At 42.8% G+C, this 9,511-nt stretch overlaps 1 pseudogene; it reads left to right on the top strand.

The window, feature by feature from the left end:
- Positions 1-276: 276 nt before the first annotated feature.
- LOC136441425 (zinc finger protein 271-like) lies at positions 277-4,377 on the top strand (annotated as a pseudogene).
- The last annotated feature ends 5,134 nt before the right edge of the window (positions 4,378-9,511 follow it).

The raw sequence follows: 9,511 nt of genomic DNA, 5'->3' as shown, positions 1-9,511 counted from the left end.
TTTACATATAATCATACATAGATGTTCCCTACATTACGATAACGCTCAACCCCTACACGTGTTACACTAAGAACATCATCATAACCCCAATCAAAACTAATGAACTTTATGTTTGCGCTTTAGGTGACTTTTCGGTGATAATACTTTTTAAAGCACAAAAAAAATCCAATGTTGTCTGCAGCCCCTATATGCAAATCATCGTATTCAACAGTGTACCTCCTTTTGTTTCATAATCAAGAGAAACGCACCAAACCGGTTTTATCCACCAACTCCGTCACTATATAAACCCAACATTGGCTGCTTCTGTCATTACCGACTCGGCAGACGTGAAGACCTGTGTGTGTGTCACCGCGGAAACATCGTGCCGTCTGTTGGAGCGTTGTATTTCGGTAAGTACTGCCTTGATTATATTTCTTAGATGCTGAGATAGCTGGTGTGGATCCTGTACAATAAAAAGCCATGGTAAACATACAGGCAACTGTCACTAGTCCTAGACCAGCAAGTATCGTTAGCTTTATCATGTTGATGCATTAAACCACTAAACTAAAAAATCATCTTTTGATATACTAGCTGGTAAGCGAATGCCGAACGACTTCTTTATGTTTCAAACAATATCTGCCAGCATGCTGCAAAAGTCAATAATGTTATATTTTGTACTCAGGTCGATAATTACAAAAACTAGTCTTGCACTTGAGTCCTGTCTCCATTGGGACATAAAAATAAGTCAAAGCATGGCCATGTTATCTTTTTTTATTAACAAACATGTGCCGAACAAATGCCCATTATCAATTGTAGGGACACAATGTGTTGTTACGTGTAGATGTGAATCATCTTGTATTAATTCTTTTCAAACTTTCCATTCTGAATCTTTAAAAAACAAGCCTTGTGTATTAGGGGATAAGAAGAACTTTATGAATATATACCGAACGACTTTATGTTTCAAGACAATATCTGTAAGGACGCTGCATATGAATATGAAGTGAATCATATTCATATCCACACTCATTTTTTTTTTTACTCGTATGCATGTTCATTTGTGAACTATATACGTCTCTAGCCCATATCAGATGTTTTCTAGTCATTCTTGTATGCAGATCAGGGTTTGCTTGTCTGATTCGTACTTGACTTTTGTCCCGTAATCAACGATGGATATCAAGACAACTCGGTCCCTAGCCATTCGGGAAAACTCGGCACCAAGCCCAGGACAAGACGACACTGAGCCCGAATACTGACATAGATCAGCAAACAGAACAGAAATTTTTAAAGATCTATATGAGGAATAAAACATGTTTAACTGCCAAACGTTTCGTAAAAAAAAATTAGGGGATTTGTGAAACTCTGCTGGTCACTCCGCCGTAACGCTTTGAATATCAGTAAGGACGTTTTATCATCCCGGTTGTCTCCACACGTTTCGAAAACATACAGACTGTTATAATACATGCCAAAGAAAACATAATGAACTGCTAAATAGACGACTACCGACGTGTCCTGAGCTCGTTGTCATGAATGGCTAGGGGCCGAGTTGTCTCAGGTGCCGAGTTGAATCGTAATCAACTATGGCCTCCCTAAGGTCTCCATTCCACTAGACGGCCATCGCGCTGCACTGTCGCTGCGACCTAAATCGGATGTCTAATCATTGATTTTACAATTGGAAGATCATACAAAATGTTATTGTATTGCTAAAAAGACAAAAACAAACATGCAAATATTTAAAATTCGTTTTTCATCTATGAAATTGTTTGAGAACGCTAATGAAATAGAGGTCACAGAGAGCGCGCGTCGAAAGCGCCGTCCTAGTAGAATGGGGGCATTTACCTGTCAGTTTTAACACAATAATTATTAAAAGCACATACAATCTGTATGTCTAAACACGACAACTCTGGCGGCACTCAGAGATTTTCTCATGTCACATCGATGTAAGAGCCTTCCTTCTGAATACTTTTTTTAAAGATATTTTGTGATATTCACTACTCGCTATTCTGTACCGTCAAGACATATAAAAGCTAGACAACAAGAATCACTCTTTAATTAATTAAAAAGTTATACAACAGGGCTATAACAAATAAAGTATCAATTCTATTGACGATATTGACTATCTAGGATATCAACGATGTGATTTTATGCCAACTTATGAAGTGTTGTCCTTTTAGTACCAGAGATATGCTTAGGAATTAACTAAGGCAAGAATTCATTCCGCATGAGTGATATAAGTTCGATGATGAATAGACATATAACATTGGTCAATGTGAAGGAGAATAGACATATCGGTAATTTTTGCGGCCATTTTGAATTTGCCTGGATCAGATCGGGTCATGCACCAAAGCGAGGCTTGTGAGGATACTAACTACTTATGACCCTGTATTGCAATATAAGTATGCCATTTTTGGCGGTAGATTTTCCCCTAGATTACGGCATGTGTTTGTAATGTGTAAAAAAGGAAAGAAACTAAAATACAGTGAATACCTTTTTTGCAGGTCCAGAAAACTAATGAAGATGGCAGCCAATCAGGACGAGGAAATTGAAGGACGTGGAGATGATCTTCCTTATGCCCAACAGTCGGACCAGTATGACATGTGTGAGCAACCGTACATGTGTGAACATTGCAATAAAAGGGTCAGTCGGCTTAGTGATCTGAAGAGACACATTAGAACTCACACTGGTGAGAAACCCTACAGATGTGAGAAGTGTAACAAACAGTTTAGTGAGCTGGGTTCTCTGAAGAGACATGTTAGGACTCACACTGGAGAGAAACCGTACACATGTGAGCAATGTAACAAACAATTTAGTGAGTTGAGTGTACTGAAGAAGCATATGAGGACTCACACTGGTGAGAAACCATACATCTGTGAGAAGTGCAGTAGAAAATTTAGTCATCTGGGTAATATGAAGAAGCATTTAAGAACTCACACCAGTGAGAAGCCCTACACGTGTAAGCGGTGCAAAAAATAATTTAGAGAGTTAGGTCCTCTAAAGATACACATGAGGACTCACACTGGTGAGAAACCGTACAGATGTGAGGAGTGCAGCAAAAAGTTTAGTCAGCTGAGTGGTCTGAAGAAGCATATGATGGTCCATACTGGTGAAAAATCGCACAGATGTGAGGAGTGTAGCAAACCTTTCAGTACGCTGAGTAATTTGAAGAAACACATTCGGACTCACACTGGTGAGCAACCCTACAGGTGTGAGGAGTGCAGCAAATGTTTTAGTGAATCGGGTTCTTTGAAGAAGCATATGAGGACTCACACTGGTGAGAAACCCTACTCGTGTAAGGAGTGCAACAGGCAGTTTGGTCGGCTGAGTCATCTGAAAAATCACATGATAACTCACACCGGAGAGAAAGCGTATAGATGTGAGGAGTGCATCAAACAGTTCGGTCGCCTGGGTGACCTGAAAGTCCATATGAGGACTCACACTGGAGAGAAAGCGTATAGATGCGATGAGTGTAACAAACAATTCAGTGAGCTTGGTTCTCTGAAGACCCACATGAGGACCCACACTGGAGAGAAACCTTACAAATGTGAAGAGTGCAGCAAGCAGTTCAGTGAGCTGTGTCAGCTGAAGACTCATATGAGGACTCACACTGGTGAGAAGCCGTACGGATGTGAGGAGTGTAGCAAACAGTTCAGCCAGCTGGGTAATCTGAAGAAGCATATGAAAACTCACACTGGAGATAAACCCTACAGATGTGAGGAGTGCAGCAAACAGTTTAGTCAGTTGGTTGCTCTGAAGAGGCATATGAGGACCCACACTGGAGAGAGACCATACAGGTGTGAGGAGTGCAACAAATGTTTCTGTGACTCAGGTTCTTTGACGAAGCATATGAGGACTCACACTGGTGAGAAACCATACGGGTGTGAGATATGCAACAGACATTTTGCCGAATCGGAAACTCTGAAAAAGCATATGCGGATTCACACTGGTGAGAAACCCTAAAGCCGTGAGAAGTGCAACAGCCAGTTTTTGTCCGCCGTGTTCTATGGCGAATATCTCAAACTTGCAGCTTTTTAGATGTGAGAAGTGGAGCAATCAGTTTGTCTGTTGTGTTCTCTTAAAATTAGATTAAAACATACACTTGAGAGAAACCGTACAGATGCAAGTAGACAGTTAAGTGAGTTTTTTTTTCAATCTGAAGAAACTTTCTAGAACTCACGCCTGTTAGAAAGGCCACAGGAGTTAGAAGAAGTGTATCAAACCGTTTTGTGAGTTGGGTTTTCTGGAGAGGCATGTTTAGACCCACAAGTGTGAGAAACTGTACTGGTGTGAGGATTGTTTTAATCCGCCGAGTAAGCAGGATAATCTAATGAAGACCCACACTGTAGAGGAACCCTACAGATGTGACGATTGTATCAGGCAGTTTATTAATTCTTTAAAGACACGTGCCAGGAAGTTTATAACGCCCACTGTCTCGGTTGAGTGACGGCTGGAGTGCCCTGATATATATGGCCTCCTTTATACCTCTCATAAAGTAGTCCTGTTCAGTGTCCAGAATTCTGACTTTGTCCAGCGAGACGGTATGGCCCGGAGATTCAATGTGGATGTGTTGAGAGACTTCAGACGAATGCGAGCTGGGGCGTTTGTGTTCAAGGAATCTTGTTCTCAATGAGCGTTCTGTCTCACCAATGTAGAATTGGTCAATGTAGAAACTCAACAGAGACAGTGGGCGTTATAAACTTCCTGGCACGTTTGACCAATTGCTGACGTCACGTATCCGCAGTGACACGTGTCTATAGAGTCACGTGTCCGTAACTCTCGCGAGTTTACGTTCGGCAGTGATTGGTCATTGTTGATCCTGAAGAAGGCGACAGTGGTCGTCGAAAATTCGATCCGTGAATACCTTAGTGTTGGAAGAAAGTTTAGCATTGTATCATAACCTTCTTTGTTAAGCTCATACTTTGGACAAATTCTGTTATTTGGGTGAAGATGATCAATTGGTATGATTATAATTGATGAGAAACACCCCCAATGCGTCAGTCATAAAGGTTAAAATCATTTGGTGAAGGTATGAGGTCGTGGAACTCTAGTTGTTGTCTAAAACCGCTGACAAAATTACCCTACTAAAATCTTTGCACCGATTGCTAACGACAAATTTATAAACGAATTCCCAGTTTATCCAAAGCGCAAACCGTCACAGCGTGTCCCTGGGCACAGTCTAACGCCGTCATGGCGTGTCAGGTAACACGTGATAACGGTGCTGCTTGCAAACATTACATATTAACTTTACACCTGAAGATAAGAAAGAAAGAGTACACCTACGACACGTAGGTTTTCTTCGCTTGATTTTGCAGGATTATTGGGTGCAAGATCACCGAGATCTGCACCCATCCGAGCCGTGACCCGAGCGCTTTGCAAACGTGCAAAATTTGATGTTTTCCCGAGCTCTGCTACTGGTAAATACAACAAACAAAAAATATAATATACTTGTAAATGTTACAGCGTGCCCCTGTTCACGTCATAGCGTGCTGTGTAACACGCCTACAAACCTACTTCGGGGCATTCTGACCAGACATCTAAGTACGGACTTTTGGTGGAAAGTTCATTACTACGGATCGAGGGCTGAGCGCAATAAAATTAATATTTTCCTACAAGTTTTACGGAAAAAAAGGTAAACTAGAGTTCGGTGACCTCATGCCTCCATTCAATGTTTAGAGCTTTAGTAAATGTTATGCAAATCACATTTGCATGATTTTCGCCAGGTGATCTTCAACTGACTTGATATATATACACATGTCATAAATACAAAATCAACATTATTAATCACTTAGCGTTTTTGCAATTTATGTAATAATTATACAAATCAGCTCCTCATTTGCGAATATTTCATGTATGTTTATATCCCACCTGTGTTAAATTTATCAAAGCCCAGTTATGTGAATCAAAGGAATTCGTACAAAACAAATATACATGCCAAGAATGCTGCTTACCAACACCAGGTCGCTTGTAAACAAGCTTCACGAGTTTCAAGTAATCCTGTCCACTTCCGATGTTGACATCGCTGTTGTAACTAAAACGTGGTTTACCTCACAGCTACCAGCCGAAATGACATCCATACAGAATTTCAACCTCTTCTCTAAGTGTAGAAACGACAGGCGTGGAGGAGGAGTCGCAGTGTACACTAAGGAGAGCATTCCTTCGAAGCCTATGGACATTCCTTGAGTTTGTTTGGATCCACATCCGTCCCTATTGGCTCCCGAGATCTGTACCATCTATTGCTCTGTGTGCAGTATATCATCCTCCAAACTCGGCTCATGAAGAGGCTTTAGTTGACTTTCTGTCAACATCGATTGACGATAGTCGCAGACAATATCCAGATATAGGAGTGGTCGTTCTTGGCGACCTTAACCGCCTGGATGTTACTGGCCTTTGCTCGCAGCACTCACTGAAACACCTTGTGAAGATGCCGACACGTGAGAACGCCATCCTCGACCAAATCCTGGCCAATGACATCTTGGTCACCTGCTACCAAGAACCAACAATTGATCCTCTCATTGGCGACAGCGACTACAACTGTGTTATCTGGAAGGAAATACCAACTTCCAACACTGGTAATGAGACCCATAAGAAACAGGTGCGAGAGTCAGACTTGCGAGTCTTCGGATGTTGGATTACTGGCCATGATTGGGAGGAAGTGTACTGTGCAGACAACACCCTGGAGAAGTGTTCAGCGTTCTACACTACTCTGCTCAGTGCGGAGTTTTTTCCCAGTTAGAACAGTAAGAATCCACACGCAAGATAAACCCTGGATAAATCCACATCTGAAAACTCTGATCAGAGATCGACAACGGACCTTTGCGGAGGAAAATCGCCCAAAATGGAAACAACTTCGTAACAAAATTCCTTAAAACATCCAGTCGTCGAAGAAAGTCTTCTGCAGGAACAAAATAGAGCACCTCAAAACGACAGATCCCAGAAAGTGGTACAATGCCATCAAAGAAATAACCAACTGCAGCAAAGGACAGCTCTGTGTTGAAGTACCTGGCGTACCATCATCATCGCCCAAGGCTGTAGCAAGCGCCATCAATGTCCACTTGGCAGCGGCATCACAGCAGCACGTCCCATTGCAGCTCCAAGATCTCCCAGCGTACCTGCCTGCCCCAGCCCCTCCACCTTCTGTCTCTTTCTGGGACATGTGGCATAGACTCAAGGAGGTGAAGATCGGAAAGGCCACTGGCAGCGATAATATTTCCCCCAGAATCGTCCGTGAGTTTGCTTTCGAACTGAGCCAGCCGCTGTGCGATATCATGAATGCTTCACTCTGTGAAGGTGTTGTACCCGACGGTTGGAAGGACGCGGATGTCATCCCGGTCCCTAAGGAAATGCCTCCAAGTCTGTCAAAGTTGAGACCTATCTCTTTAACATCAGTGTTTGCCAAGGTGTGTGAAGGCATCATAACTGACTGGTGTCTCAGGGATATACTTCCCCGTGTAGACCCGCGAAAATATGGGTCGCTGCGAGGTCGCTCGACTACAAACTACTTGACGTGTCTGACGCACAAGATTCTGGAAACCGCAGACAAACGTAGCCACGTGTCGACACTAGTCCTTACGGATTTTACACGGGCCTTTGACTCAGTCCATCACCTCACTGCCATCAACAAACTGATTGAGCTTGGAGTCCACCCACCTGTTATACCTTGGATCATCAGTTTTCTCTTGGAACGACGACAGCGAGTCAGATATATACCAAGGTGAAGTGTCAGAATGGCAAACATTAACGTGTGGAGTGCCACAGGGTACCAAGCTAGGGCTGTTGGTCTTTCTAGTCCTTGTTAATGACGCGGTACCTGTCAACACCTCGACAGCAGATACCTTTAAGTATGTCGACGACCTGTCGTTATTAGAACCACGACATGTTCTTAGAGTTCCTACCATCCAAGATGACATCGACGACTTAGCCAGATGGACCAATGACAACCATATGACTTTGAACCCGTCCAAATGTAAAGTGCTTCTGTTCTGTTTTTTGAAGCATCCACCACCCCCACCTGTCATTACAGTGGGGCCCACTCAGCTGGAGGTTGTGGAGGTTGCATCCTAGGCATCATACTACAGAGAAACCTTAAGTGGACCAAGCACGTCGAAATGATTGTTGGGAAGGGCAGCAAACGTCTCTATATGTTAAGAACATTGTCCAAACATGGCCTTACTACCGACGACCTTGTACTTGTTTATATCGGCTTCGTGTGTCCGGTATTAGAATATGCATGCCAAGTTTGGCATCCGGGATTGACTGTGGCTGAATCTAAGTCAATAGAGACAGTGTAAAAAAAGAGGGCGTGTAAGATCATTCTGAGACAGAACTACACCTGCTATAGCTCAGCCCTGACAGAGCTCTCCCTCACACCACTGGCCCAAAGACGACTAGAACTTTGCAGAAGTTTTGCTCGCTCCCTACTGAGATCCCCGATCTTCAGAGACTGGCTCCCCCCGTGCCGCGAGGCGATCTCCGGCAGAAAGACTCGGTCGTGCAACCGGCTACAGACTTTTAAAGCAAATACTACTAGGTTCACTAAGAGCCCCATTTACTACATGTTAACTCTGCTAAACAGCACTGACTAGTAAGAGAATATGACATTAAGATTTTTAAAAATCCGAAGAATTTTGTAATTGTGATGGTAACAATGAAATGTTTTTATAAATATGTAAATTTGATTATTGACATTGTAAATAAGCCTAACAATTCAACCTTAGGGCTGCCATGAGGCCTGTATCTGTTTGTCTACTGAATAAACCTGTCATCATCATCATGCAGATGGTTTGTCTACTTTCGACAAACAAACTACATCTTTTTTTTCTGATCTATGTTTTTAAGATAGAGCATTAGAAAAGACCTAAGTGGACGTCGACGACAACAGGTAAGCCACGCACAGTTCTTTATCCTAGATCTCACTGCAGTGTGAATACATGCTCCCACAGTGTTAAACAGGTGGAGAAAAATTTAAAGCCCACTCATTCTTTTCAGAAGAGCTGACTTGTTCCAATAGGTTGAACATTTGGCTCTATTCGCGTATTTAAAGAGAAATTACCTTTTTAATCCGTCGGACGGTAATAGATACAGCTACGCCAGATCAACAGACGGATAAAGTTTCCTCGCGAAAATAATTTCATCAGGCTGGTAGAATAAAGGGTATAGACAATTCTTTTTACGCAACCCGGTAATCTCAGCTGCTAACGTTTCGGTGTCTGTGAGACACCTTCTTCAGACCTTCTGAATGGAGTACCGCTTCTAACCACTAAAAGTAGCCGGAACGTTAGCAGGTGAGATTGACTAGTTGTGCAAAGGAATCTTCTATGCCCGCACAAAGTTTCCATTTCCAGTTAGCTTCTGACAGTGCCAAAAGTACCCTAAACAACCGTAATTTTAGCCTGATTGAATCGCCCTTATAGCGGCCACCGGACACCGGTCCTCCGTTAGGTCCGTGGGGAGGGGCCCAAAGGGCCCGGAACGTGGGAGCAGCGTTATAAAGACAATAGTAATGTATAAAGTTGTCAACTTGTTTCCTAGGGTAAAGTGG

Source organism: Branchiostoma lanceolatum, chromosome 9, assembly GCF_035083965.1.
Source record: "Branchiostoma lanceolatum isolate klBraLanc5 chromosome 9, klBraLanc5.hap2, whole genome shotgun sequence".
NCBI lineage: Eukaryota > Metazoa > Chordata > Leptocardii > Amphioxiformes > Branchiostomatidae > Branchiostoma > Branchiostoma lanceolatum.
This window is presented reverse-complemented; position numbering and strand designations above follow the sequence as displayed.